The 12,978-nt window shown below is 42.1% G+C and overlaps 7 non-coding genes across 7 annotated transcripts; all 7 read right to left on the reverse strand.

Annotated features, from left to right (window-relative positions):
* Positions 1-1,317: 1,317 nt before the first annotated feature.
* Positions 1,318-1,393, reverse strand: LOC117700427 (small nucleolar RNA SNORD115). Its single transcript, XR_004605477.1, has one exon. It is a non-coding gene; the product is annotated as a small nucleolar RNA SNORD115 (small nucleolar RNA).
* A 1,767-nt stretch (positions 1,394-3,160) lies between these two features.
* LOC117700416 (small nucleolar RNA SNORD115) lies at positions 3,161-3,236 on the reverse strand. Its single transcript, XR_004605474.1, has one exon. It is a non-coding gene; the product is annotated as a small nucleolar RNA SNORD115 (small nucleolar RNA).
* A 1,787-nt stretch (positions 3,237-5,023) lies between these two features.
* LOC117700357 (small nucleolar RNA SNORD115) lies at positions 5,024-5,100 on the reverse strand. The gene has a single exon (XR_004605465.1). It is a non-coding gene; the product is annotated as a small nucleolar RNA SNORD115 (small nucleolar RNA).
* A 1,819-nt stretch (positions 5,101-6,919) lies between these two features.
* LOC117700039 (small nucleolar RNA SNORD115) lies at positions 6,920-6,996 on the reverse strand. Its single transcript, XR_004605379.1, has one exon. It is a non-coding gene; the product is annotated as a small nucleolar RNA SNORD115 (small nucleolar RNA).
* A 1,828-nt stretch (positions 6,997-8,824) lies between these two features.
* On the reverse strand, positions 8,825-8,901 carry LOC117700044 (small nucleolar RNA SNORD115). The gene has a single exon (XR_004605380.1). It is a non-coding gene; the product is annotated as a small nucleolar RNA SNORD115 (small nucleolar RNA).
* Positions 8,902-10,732: 1,831 nt separating this feature from the next.
* LOC117700051 (small nucleolar RNA SNORD115) lies at positions 10,733-10,809 on the reverse strand. Its single transcript, XR_004605381.1, has one exon. It is a non-coding gene; the product is annotated as a small nucleolar RNA SNORD115 (small nucleolar RNA).
* Positions 10,810-12,641: 1,832 nt separating this feature from the next.
* LOC117700054 (small nucleolar RNA SNORD115) lies at positions 12,642-12,718 on the reverse strand. Its single transcript, XR_004605382.1, has one exon. It is a non-coding gene; the product is annotated as a small nucleolar RNA SNORD115 (small nucleolar RNA).
* Between the last annotated feature and the right edge of the window lie 260 nt (positions 12,719-12,978).

Raw genomic sequence — 12,978 nt, forward strand, 5'->3', positions numbered from 1 at the left:
CCAAGACAGCTTAATTCTTATCTAGAAAAAGCGCCAGTGCATATATGCCTTTAACCTCAACTCTCTGGACGTGCCAACACTTTGCTTGAGCTCCTCAAGTTATTTTAAAAAGCACGATACAGACAACCTCACAGAGATTTTAGAGTCTGTTTGAAGGAAGTTGAGTTTCTCATTCTACCTTGAGGGGAATTCATTCACCTGCAAGGTCTAAACTGAATGTCTCAAGTCATTTTGAAACACATTTTCTTACATTCCGCAGTGGTCAGAGGCAGAGTGGATAGTGACAAATGTTCTGCCATGGAAGCATATGTCTAAGGCTAATGTATTGCAGTACCATGATACTGAAAAGAACCCTAGTTCCTGAATCTAACATGAGGCAAATTTGATATTAGCCCAGTGGTGTCAGGTCCACAAGATAAAGCTTGACCTATGAAAATCCATGCCTGGGCAAGTTTTATTTGAGATGTTGGGGTGAAGTTTAGCAAGAGAGATCCAATACTTTGAGGAATTTGGGAAGAATTTTTCAGCAACCCAGACAACTTCAACTCAACACCATATGTAAATTCCCTCTGGAATGAAGATTTTGGAAATTGCTTAGACCTTTGTTCGCTTGTCAAGACATCATGTGGTGGGCAGGTGGATTTTTAGAGACTACTTTTGTCTCAGTAATCAAGGCTCTGTTTCTTGGTTCCCATGTCATCTTAAGAGTCCTGAAACAGGCTTGGAAGCCTCTGTGAGATCCTGTAACTGCTCATGTGGTGAGCAAGGAAGATGCAGATCCATGTTCACAGTTAGTTATCCTCTTATTGCATCAAGGGTGGCTCCTATTAATGGGGCTAGGAATAATCAGATTTTAAGAAAATTCTTACCCTCGTAAATGTATATGTCTACATGTAGAACTTAACCCACAATCGAAAAATCTCCTGGCGTGTTTGGATTTATTGTTTAGCTATCCTTAAGCACTTGAGGTTGGCTGAGCCCACACTGTAATACACAAAGGCACAAGCTATAGAGAAGGGAAGACATTAGCACAGATGATCCACTTACCGGACATCTCTGATGTTTTTGGCTCCAAGAAGGCGCCACATGACTGCAAAACACAAAAAGACAGGGGCATAAGCAATGTGGATGCCATGCAAATTGTGTACCATTGAGTAAAGACTTAGTGATTGTTAGTAAGCAGTGTTTCCCAGCAAAGGAAACAAGGATTTTGAAATTTCTCATAAGGTGTCAAAGGACAAGGCCATTTGAGTACTTCAGGCACCCCCAAGAGGTGTCCAAAGACTTAAAGAACCTCCTGTAACCCTGTCCTCTGGGCGGCCTCAGCGTACACCTACAGGCTTATTTTGATGTCATCACCTCTCTTCATGACTTGGTTGTCATCACATGACCCAGGCTGGGAAAACACAGCACTTTATGATATATATCACCCAGACCCAGTTCTTACCAGGCTCACCAACACTGCCTCCAGGTTAGAAAAAGGCCCATGGAAATGGAGAGAGCTGCAGCATCCAATGGTCTTCCAAGGACTCAAGGGCAACCTCTTTGTGCTTGAAAATTGACTTCTCTGTAGGAGGAAAGATCAGATGTCAAGGCTCATGATTGCCCTCTTTATTTCAAAATTATGGAGAGAGGAATTTGTTAAGTACTCTCATTAAAGCCTTTCCAACTCCCAATCTCAAAATTCTAAGAGTGTCAAGGGCACAGCTGATCATGAAGTATGTTCTTATCACAATCCTATCTACAGCCACTTGTCTATGAAGAAGCCCCACCCCCAAAAGCTCTCTTGCTAATTGCTACAAAAACATGCAAAACAAAAGCAACTTGTCCCAAGACAGGCTAATTCTTTATCTAGAAAAAGCCCAGTGCATATATGCCTTTACCTCAACTCTCTGGACTGCCACACTTTGCTCGAGCTCCTCAAGTTATTTTAAAAAGCACAGTATACAGACAACCTCACAGAGATTTTAGAGTCTGTTTTGAAACAGGTTGAGTTTCTCATTCTACCTTGAGGAAGATCATTCACCTGCAAGTTCTAAACTGAATGTCTCAAGTCATTTTGAAACACATTTTTCTTACATTCTGCAGTGTGTCAGAGGCAGAGTGGGATAGTGAAATGTTCTGCCATGGAAGCATATGTCTTAAGGCTTAATGTATTGCAGTACCGGAATGAAAAGGGACCTAGTTCTCGGACTAACATGAGGCAAGTTGACATTTAGCCCAGTGTGTCAGTTCCCACGATAAGGCTTGACCTATGAAAAATCCATGCCTGGCAATTTTATTTGAGGATGGTTGTCTGTGAAGTTTAGCAAGAAGAGAATCCAATACTTTGAAGGAATTTGGAAGGAATTGTTTCATTGCAACAGACAACTTCAACTAACACCCATATGTAATTCCCTCGGAATGAAGATTTTGGAAAATTGCTAGACTTTTTTCCCCTTGTCAAGACATCATGTGGTGGTTGGCAATGTGGGATTTAGAGACTACTTTTGTCTCAGTAATCAGGCTCTGTTTCTTGGTTCCATGTCATCTTAAAGAGAGTCCTGAGAACAGCGCTGGAAGCCTCTGTTGAGATCCTGTAACTGCTCATTGTGTGTGAGCAAGGAAGATGCAGATTCCATGTTCAGCAGTTAGTTATCCTCTTATTGCATCAAGGGTGGCTCCTATTAATGGGGCTAGGAATAATCAGATTTTTAGAAAATTCCTGTACCCCGTAAATGTATATGTCTACATGGTAGAACTTACCCCACAAATCGAAAATCTTCTGCGTGTTTGGATTTATTGTTTAGCTATCCTTAAGCACTTGAGTTTGGCTGAGCCTCACACTGTAATACACAAAGGCACACTATAGAGAAGGAAGACATTAGCACAGATGATTCCCTTACCTGACATCTCTGTTGTTTTGGCTCCAGAGGCATGCCACATGACTGCAAAACACCAGAAAAGACAGGGGCATAAGCAATGTGGATGCCATGCAGATTGTACACAAGTTGAGTAAAACTTAGTGATTGTTAGTAAGCAGTGTTTCCCAGCAAAGGAGACAAGGATTTTGAAAATTTCTCAGAGGTGTCAAAGGACAAGGCCATTTGAGTACTTCAGCAAGTCCCCCAAGAGGTGTCCAAAGACTTAAAGAACCTCCTGTAACCCTGTCCTCCTGGGCGGGCCTCAGCGTACCCTACAGGCTTATTTGATGTCATCACCCTCTCTTCATGACATTGGGTTGTCCACATTGACCCAGGCTGGAAAACACAGCCACTTATGATTATATATCACCAGACCCAGTTCTTACCAGCTCACCAACACTGCCTCCATGTTAGAAAAGCCCATGGAAATGGAGAGAGCTGCAGCATCCAATGGTCTTCCAAGGACTCAAGGGCAACCTTCTTTGTAAGCTTGAAAATTGACTTCTCTGTAGGAGGAAAGATCAAGATGTCAAGGCTCATGATTGCCCTTCTTTATTTCAAATTTATGGAGAGAGAATTTTGTAAGTACTCTCATTAATAAGCCCATTTCCATACTCCAGTATCTCAGAATTCTTAAGAGTGTCAAGGGCACAGCTGATCATGAAGTATGTTCTCTCACAATTCCTATCTACAGCCACTTGTCTATGAAGAAGGCCCCACCCCCAAAAGCTCTCTTGGCTAATTTGCTACAAGAAACATGGAAACACAAAGTAGCAACTTGTCCCAAGACAGGCTAATTCTTTATCTAGAAAAGCAGCCAGTGCATATATGCCTTTAACCTCAACTCTCTGGACCTGCCAACACTTTGCTCGAGCTCCTCAAGTTATTTAAAAGCACAGTATACAGACAACCTCACAGAGATTTAGAGTCTGTTTGAAAAGTTGTGAGTTTCTCATTCTACCTTGAGGGAAGGATCATTCACTGCATGCAAGGTCTAAACTGAATGTCTCAAGTCATTTGAAACACATTTCTTACATTCCGCCAGTGTCAGAGCAGAGGGAGATAGTGACAAATGTTCTGCCATGGAAGCATATGTCTTAAGGCTTAATGTATTGCAGTACCATGATACTGAAAGGTGACCCTAGTTCCTGAATCTAACATGAGGCAAGTTGACATTTAGCCCAGTGGTGTCAGGTTCCACAAAATAAGCTTTGACCTATGAAAAAATCCATGCCTGGCAAGTTTTATTTGAGGATGGTGAGGGGTGAAGTTAGCAAGAAGAAATCCAATACTTTGAAGGAATTTGGAAGGAATTGTTTCCATTGCAACCCAGACAACTCAACTAACACCCATATGTAAATTCCCTGGAAATGAAGATTTGGGAAAATTTGCTAGACCTTTTGTCCCTTGTCAAGACATCATGTGGTGGTTGGCAATGGTGGATTTTTAGAGACTACTTTTGTCTCAGTAATCAAGGCTCTGTTTCTTGGTCCCATGTCATCTTAAGAGAGTCCTGAGAACAGGCTTGGAAGCCTCTGTTGAGATCTGTAACTGCTCATGTGGTGAGCAAGGAAGATGCAGATACCATGTTCAGCAGTTAGTTATCCTCTTATTGCATCAAGGGTGCTCCTATTAATGGGGCTAGGAATAATCAGATTTTAAGAAAATTCCTGTACCCTCGTAAATGTATATGTCTACATGGTAGAACTTAACCCACAATCAAAAATCTTCTGTCGTGTTTGGATTTATTGTTTAGCTATCCTTAAGCACTTGAGTGGCTGAGCCTCACACTGTAATACACAAAGGCACAAGCTATAGAGAAGAAGAGACACAGATGATTCCACTTACCTGACATCTCTGATTGTTTTGGCCAAGAAGGCAGGCACAAATGACTGCAAACACAGAAAAGACAGGGGCATAAGCAATGTGGATGCCATGCAGATTGTAAAAGGAGTAAGACTTAGTGATTGTTAGTAAGCAGTGTTTCCCAGCAAAGGAGAACAAGGATTTTGAAAATTTCTCAGAAGGTGTCAAAGGACAAGGCCATTTGAGTACTTCAGGCAAGTCCCCCAAGAGTGTCCAAAGACTTAAAGAACCTCCTGTAACCCTGTCCTCCTGGGCGGCCTCAGCGTACACCTACAGGCTTATTTTGATGTCATCACCTCTCTTCATGACATTGGGTTGTCATCATTGACCCAGGCTGGAAAACACAGCCACTTATGATTATATATCACCCAGACCCAGTTCTTACCAGGCTCACCAACACTGCCTCCATGTTAAAAAGGGCCCATGGAAATGGAGAGCTGCAGCATCCAATGGTCTTCCAAGGACTCAAGGGCAACCTTCTTTGTAAGCTTGAAAATTGACTTCTCTGTAGGAGGAAAGATCAAGATGTCAAGGCTCATGATTGCCCTTCTTTATTTCAAAATTTATGGAGAGAGATTTGTGTAAGTACTCTCATTAAAAGCCCATTATACCAACCCAGTATCTCAGAATTTTAAGAGTGTCAAGGGCACAGCTGATCATGAAGTATGTTCTCACAATCCTATCTACAGCCACTTGTCTATGAAGAAGCCCACCCCCAAAAGCTCTCTTGGCTAATTTGCTACAAAAACATGGAAAACACAAAGTAGCAACACTTGTCCCAAGACAGGCTTAATTCTTTATCTAGAAAAAGCAGCCAGTGCATATATGCCTTTAACCTCAACTCTCTGGACGTGCCAACACTTTGCTCGAGCTCCTCAAGTTATTTTAAAAAGCACAGTATACAGACAACCTCACAGAGATTTTAGAGTCTGTTGAAGGAAGTTGTGAGTTTCTCATTCTACCTTGAGGGGAAGGATCATTCACCTGCAAGGTCTAAACTGAATGTCTCAAGTCATTTTGAAACACATTTTCTTACATCCGCAGTGTGTCAGAGGCAGAGTGGATAGTGACAAATGTTCTGCCATGGAAGCATATGTCTTAAGGCTTAATGTATTGCAGTACCATGATACTGAAAAGGTGACCCTAGTTCCTGAATCTAACATGAGGCAAGTTGACATTTAGCCCAGTGGTGTCAGGTTCCACAAGATAAGGCTTGACCTATGAAAAAATCCATGCCTGGCAAGTTTTATTTGAGGATGGTTGAGGGGTAGAACTTTAGCAAGAAGAGAATCCAATACTTTGAAGGAATTTGGGAAGGAATTGTTTCCATTGCAACCCAGACAACTTCAACTAACACCCATATGTAAATTCCCTCTGAATGAAGATTTTGGGAAAATTTGCTAGACCTTTGTTCCCTTGTCAAGACATCATGTGGTGGTTGGCAATGGTGGATTTTTAGAGACTACTTTTGTCTCAGTAATCAAGGCTCTGTTCTTGGTTCCCATGTCATCTTAAAGAGAGTCCTGAGAACAGGCTTGGAAGCCTCTGTTGAGATCCTGTAACTGCTCATGTGGTGAGCAAGGAAGATGCAGATCCATGTTCAGCAGTTAGTTATCCTCTTATTGCATCAAGGGTGGCTCCTATTAATGGGGCTAGGAATAATCAGATTTTAAGAAAATTCCTGTACCCTCTTAAATGTATATGTCTACATGGTAGAACTTAACCCACAATCGAAAATCTTCTGGCGTGTTTGGATTTATTGTTTAGCTATCCTTAAGCACTTGAGTTTGGGCTGAGCCTCACACTGTAATACACAAAGGCACAAGCTATAGAGAAGGGAAGACATTAGCACAGATGATTCCACTTACCTGACATCTCTGATTGTTTTGGCTCCAAGAAGGCATGCCACATGACTGCAAAACACCAGAAAGACAGGGGCATAAGCAATGTGGATGCCATGCAGATTGTACACAAGTTGAGTAAAAGACTTAGTGATTGTTAGTAAGCAGTGTTTCCCAGCAAAGGAGAACAAGGATTTTGAAAATTTCTCAGAAGGTGTCAAAGGACAAGGCCATTTGAGTACTTCAGGCAAGTCCCCCAAGAGGTGTCCAAAGACTTAAAGAACCTCCTGTAACCCTGTCCTCCTGGGCGGGCCTCAGCGTACACCTACAGGCTTATTTTGATGTCATCACCTCTCTTCATGACATTGGGTTGTCATCATTGACCCAGGCTGGGAAAACACAGCCACTTATGATTATATATCACCCAGACCCAGTTCTTACCAGGCTCACCAACACTGCCTCCATGTTAGAAAAGGGCCCATGGAAATGGAGAGAGCTGCAGCATCCAATGGTCTTCCAAGGACTCAAGGGCAACCTTCTTTGTAAGCTTGAAAATTGACTTCTCTGTAGGAGGAAAGATCAAGATGTCAAGGCTCATGATTGCCCTTCTTTATTTCAAAATTTATGGAGAGAGAATTTGTGTAAGTACTCTCATTAATAAAGCCCATTTCCATACTCCAGTATCTCAGAATTCTTAAGAGTGTCAAGGGCACAGCTGATCATGAAGTATGTTCTCTCACACATTCCTATCTACAGCCACTTGTCTATGAAGATGCCCCACCCCCAAAAGCTCTCTTGGCTAATTGCTCCAAGAAACATGCAAAACACAAAGTAGCAACTTGTCCCAAGACAGGCTTAATTCTTTATCTAGAAAAAGCAGCCAGTGCATATATGCCTTTAACCTCAACTCTCTGGACCTGCCAACACTTTGCTTGAGCTCCTCAAGTTATTTTAAAAAGCACAGTATACAGACAACCTCACAGAGATTTTAGAGTCTGTTTGAGGAAGTTGTGAGTTTCTCATTCTACCTTGAGGGGAAGGATCATTCACCTGCAAGGTCTAAACTGAATGTCTCAAGTCATTTTGAAACACATTTTCTACATTCCGCAGTGTGTCAGAGGCAGAGTGGATAGTGACAAATGTTCTGCCATGGAAGCATATGTCTTAAGGCTTAATGTATTGCAGTACCATGATACTGAAAAGGTGACCCTAGTTCCTGAATCTAACATGAGGCAAGTTGACATTTAGCCCAGTGGTGTCAGGTTCCACAAGATAAGGCTTGACCTATGAAAAAATCCATGCCTGGCAAGTTTTATTTGAGGATGGTTGAGGGGTGAAGTTTAGCAAGAAGAGAATCCAATACTTTGAAGGAATTTGGGAAGGAATTGTTTCCATTGCAACCCAGACAACTTCAACTAACACCATATGTAAATCCCTCTGGAATGAAGATTTTGGGAAAATTTGCTAGACCTTTGTTCCTTGTCAAGACATCATGTGGTGGTTGGCAATGGTGGATTTTTAGAGACTACTTTTGTCTCAGTAATCAAGGCTCTGTTTCTTGGTCCCATGTCATCTTAAAGAGAGTCCTGAGAACAGGCTTGGAAGCCTCTGTTGAGATCTTGTAACTGCTCATGTGGTGAGCAAGGAAGATGCAGATACCATGTTCAGCAGTTAGTTATCCTCTTATTGCATCAAGGGTGGCTCCTATTAATGGGGCTAGGAATAATCAGATTTTAAGAAAATTCCTGTACCCTCGTAAATGTATATGTCTACATGGTAGAACTTAACCCACAATCGAAAATCTTCTGGAGTGTTTGGATTTATTGTTTAGCTATCCTTAAGCACTTGAGTTTGGCTGAGCCTCACACTGTAATACACAAAGGCACAAGCTATAGAGAAGGGAAGACATTAGCACAGATGATTCCACTTACCTGACATCTCTGACTGTTTTGGTTCCAAGAAGGCATGCCACATGACTGCAAACCACCAGAAAAGACAGGGGCATAAGCAATGTGGATGCCATGCAGATTGTACACAAGTTGAGTAAAAGACTTAGTGATTGTTAGTAAGCAGTGTTTCCCAGCAAAGGAGAACAAGGATTTTGAAAATTTCTCAGAAGGTGTCAAAGGACAAGGCCATTTGAGTACTTCAGGCAAGTCCCCCAAGAGGTGTCCAAAGACTTAAAGAACCTCCTGTAACCCTGTCCTCCTGGGCGGGCCTCAGCGTACACCTACAGGCTTATTTTGATGTCATCACCTCTCTTCATGACATTGGGTTGTCATCATTGACCCAGGCTGGGAAAACACAGCCACTTATGATTATATATCACCCAGACCCAGTTCTTACCAGGCTCACCAACACTGCCTCCATGTTAGAAAAGGGCCCATGGAAATGGAGAGAGCTGCAGCATCCAATGGTCTTCCAAGGACTCAAGGGCAACCTTCTTTGTAAGCTTGAAAATTGACTTCTCTGTAGGAGGAAAGATCAAGATGTCAAGGCTCATGATTGCCCTTCTTTATTTCAAAATTATGGAGAGAGAATTTGTGTAAGTACTCTCATTAATAAAGCCCATTTCCATACTCCAGTATCTCAGAATTCTTAAGAGTGTCAAGGGCACAGCTGATCATGAAGTATGTTCTCTCACAATTCCTATCTACAGCCACTTGTCTATGAAGAAGCCCCACCCCCAAAAGCTCTCTTGGCTAATTTGCTCCAAGAAACATGGAAAACACAAAGTAGCAACTTGTCCCAAGACAGGCTTAATTCTTTATCTAGAAAAAGCAGCCAGTGCATATATGCCTTTAACCTCAACTCTCTGGACCTGCCAACACTTTGCTTGAGCTCCTCAAGTTATTTTAAAGGCACAGTATACAGACAACCTCACAGAGATTTTAGAGTCTGTTTGAAGGAAGTTGTGAGTTTCTCATTCTACCTTGAGGGGAAGGATCATTCACCTGCAAGGTCTAAACTGAATGTCTCAAGTCATTTTGAACACATTTTCTTACATTCCGCAGTGTGTCAGAGGCAGAGTGGATAGTGACAAATGTTCTGCCATGGAAGCATATGTCTTAAGGCTTAATGTATTGCAGTACCATGATACTGAAAAGGTGACCCTAGTTCCTGAATCTAACATGAGGCAAGTTGACATTTAGCCCAGTGGTGTCAGGTTCCACAAGATAAGGCTTGACCTATGAAAAAATCCATGCCTGGCAAGTTTTATTTGAGGATGGTTGAGGGGTGAAGTTTAGCAAGAAGAGAATCCAATACTTTGAAGGAATTTGGGAAGGAATTGTTTCCATTGCAACCCAGACAACTTCAACTAACACCCATATGTAAATTCCCTCTGGAATGAAGATTTTGGGAAAATTTGCTAGACCTTTGTTCCCTTGTCAAGACATCATGTGGTGGTTGGCAATGGTGGATTTTTAGAGACTACTTTTGTCTCAGTAATCAAGGCTCTGTTTCTTGGTTCCCATGTCATCTTAAAGAGAGTCCTGAGAACAGGCTTGGAAGCCTCTGTTGAGATCCTGTAACTGCTCATGTGGTGAGCAAGGAAGATGCAGATTCCATGTTCAGCAGTTAGTTATCCTCTTATTGCATCAAGGGTGGCTCCTATTAATGGGGCTAGGAATAATCAGATTTTAAGAAAATTCCTGTACCCTCGTAAATGTATATGTCTACATGGTAGAACTTAACCCACAATCGAAAATCTCCTGGCGTGTTTGGATTTATTGTTTAGCTATCCTTAAGCACTTGAGTTTGGCTGAGCCTCACACTGTAATACACAAAGGCACAAGCTATAGAGAAGGGAAGACATTAGCACAGATGATTCCACTTACCTGACATCTCTGATTGTTTTGGCTCCAAGAAGGCATGCCACATGACTGCAAAACACCAGAAAAGACAGGGGCATAAGCAATGTGGATGCCATGCAGATTGTACACAAGTTGAGTAAAAGACTTAGTGATTGTTAGTAAGCAGTATTCCCAGCAGCAAAGGAACAAGGATTTTGAAAATTTCTCAGAAGGTGTCAAAGGACAAGGCCATTTGAGTACTTCAGGCAAGTCCCCCAAGAGGTGTCCAAAGACTTAAAGAACCTCCTGTAACCCTGTCCTCCTGGGTGGGCCTCAGCGTACACCTACAGGCTTATTTTGATGTCATCACCTCTCTTCATGACATTGGGTTGTCATCATTGACCCAGGCTGGGAAACACAGCCACTTATGATTATATATCACCCAGACCCAGTTCTTACCAGGCTCACCAACACTGCCTCCATGTTAGAAAAGGGCCCATGGAAATGGAGAGAGCTGCAGCATCCAATGGTCTTCCAAGGACTCAAGGGCAACCTTCTTTGTAAGTTTGAAAATTGACTTCTCTGTAGAAGGAAAGATCAAGATGTCAAGGCTCATGATTGCCCTTCTTTATTTCAAAATTTATGGAGAGAGAATTTGTGATAGTACACTCATTAATAAAGCCCATTTCCATACTCCAGTATCTCAGAATTCTTAAGAGTGTCAAGGGCACAGCTGATCATGAAGTATGTTCTCTCACAATTCCTATCTACAGCCACTTGTCTATGAAGAAGCCCCACCCCCAAAAGCTCTCTTGGCTAATTTGCTACAAGAAACATGGAAAACACAAAGTAGCAACTTGTCCCAAGACAGGCTTAATTCTTTATCTAGAAAAAGCAGCCAGTGCATATATGCCTTTAACCTCAACTCTCTGGACCTGCCAACACTATGCTTGAGCTCCTCAAGTTATTTTAAAAAGCACAGTATACAGACAACCTCACAGAGATTTTAGAGTCTGTTTGAAGGAAGTTGTGAGTTTCTCATTCTACCTTGAGGGGAAGGATCATTCACCTGCAAGGTCTAAACTGAATGTCTCAAGTCATTTTGAAACACATTTTCTTACATTCCGCAGTGTGTCAGAGGCAGAGTGGATAGTGACAAATGTTCTGCCATGGAAGCATATGTCTTAAGGCTTAATGTATTGCAGTACCATGATACTGAAAAGGTGACCCTAGTTCCTGAATCTAACATGAGGCAAGTTGACATTTAGCCCAGTGGTGTCAGGTTCCACAAGATAAGGCTTGACCTATGAAAAAATCCATGCCTGGCAAGTTTTATTTGAGGATGGTTGAGGGGTGAAGTTTAGCAAGAAGAGAATCCAATACTTTGAAGGAATTTGGGAAGGAATTGTTTCCATTGCAACCCAGACAACTTCAACTAACACCCATATGTAAATTCCCTCTGGAATGAAGATTTTGGGAAAATTTGCTAGACCTTTGTTCCCTTGTCAAGACATCATGTGGTGGTTGGCAATGGTGGATTTTTAGAGACTACTTTTGTCTCAGTAATCAAGGCTCTGTTTCTTGGTTCCCATGTCATCTTAAAGAGAGTCCTGAGAACAGGCTTGGAAGCCTCTGTTGAGATCCTGTAACTGCTCATGTGGTGAGCAAGGAAGATGCAGATCCATGTTCAGCAGTTAGTTATCCTCTTATTGCATCAAGGGTGGCTCCTATTAATGGGGCTAGGAATAATCAGATTTTAAGAAAATTCCTGTACCCTCGTAAATGTATATGTCTACATGGTAGAACTTAACCCACAATCGAAAATCTTCTGGCGTGTTTGGATTTATTGTTTAGCTATCCTTAAGCACTTGAGTTTGGCTGAGCCTCACACTGTAATACACAAAGGCACAAGCTATAGAGAAGGGAAGACATTAGCACAGATGATTCCACTTACCTGACATCTCTGATTGTTTTGGCTCCAAGAAGGCATGCCACATGACTGCAAAACACCAGAAAAGACAGGGGCATAAGCAATGTGGATGCCATGCAGATTGTACACAAGTTGAGTAAAAGACTTAGTGATTGTTAGTAAGCAGTGTTTCCCAGCAAAGGAGAACAAGGATTTTGAAAATTTCTCAGAAGGTGTCAAAGGACAAGGCCATTTGAGTACTTCAGGCAAGTCCCCCAAGAGGTGTCCAAAGACTTAAAGAACCTCCTGTAACCCTGTCCTCCTGGGCGGGCCTCAGCGTACACCTACAGGCTTATTTTGATGTCATCACCTCTCTTCATGACATTGGGTTGTCATCATTGACCCAGGCTGGGAAAACACAGCCACTTATGATTATATATCACCCAGACCCAGTTCTTACCAGGCTCACCAACACTGCCTCCATGTTAGAAAAGGGCCCATGGAAATGGAGAGAGCTGCAGCATCCAATGGTCTTCCAAGGACTCAAGGGCAACCTTCTTTGTAAGCTTGAAAATTGACTTCTCTGTAGGAGGAAAGATCAAGATGTCAAGGCTCATGATTGCCCTTCTTTATTTCAAAATTTATGGAGAGAGAATTTGTGTAAG

The sequence above is a fragment of the Arvicanthis niloticus genome, chromosome 1 (genome assembly GCF_011762505.2).
Source record: "Arvicanthis niloticus isolate mArvNil1 chromosome 1, mArvNil1.pat.X, whole genome shotgun sequence".
In the NCBI taxonomy this organism is placed as follows: domain Eukaryota; kingdom Metazoa; phylum Chordata; class Mammalia; order Rodentia; family Muridae; genus Arvicanthis; species Arvicanthis niloticus.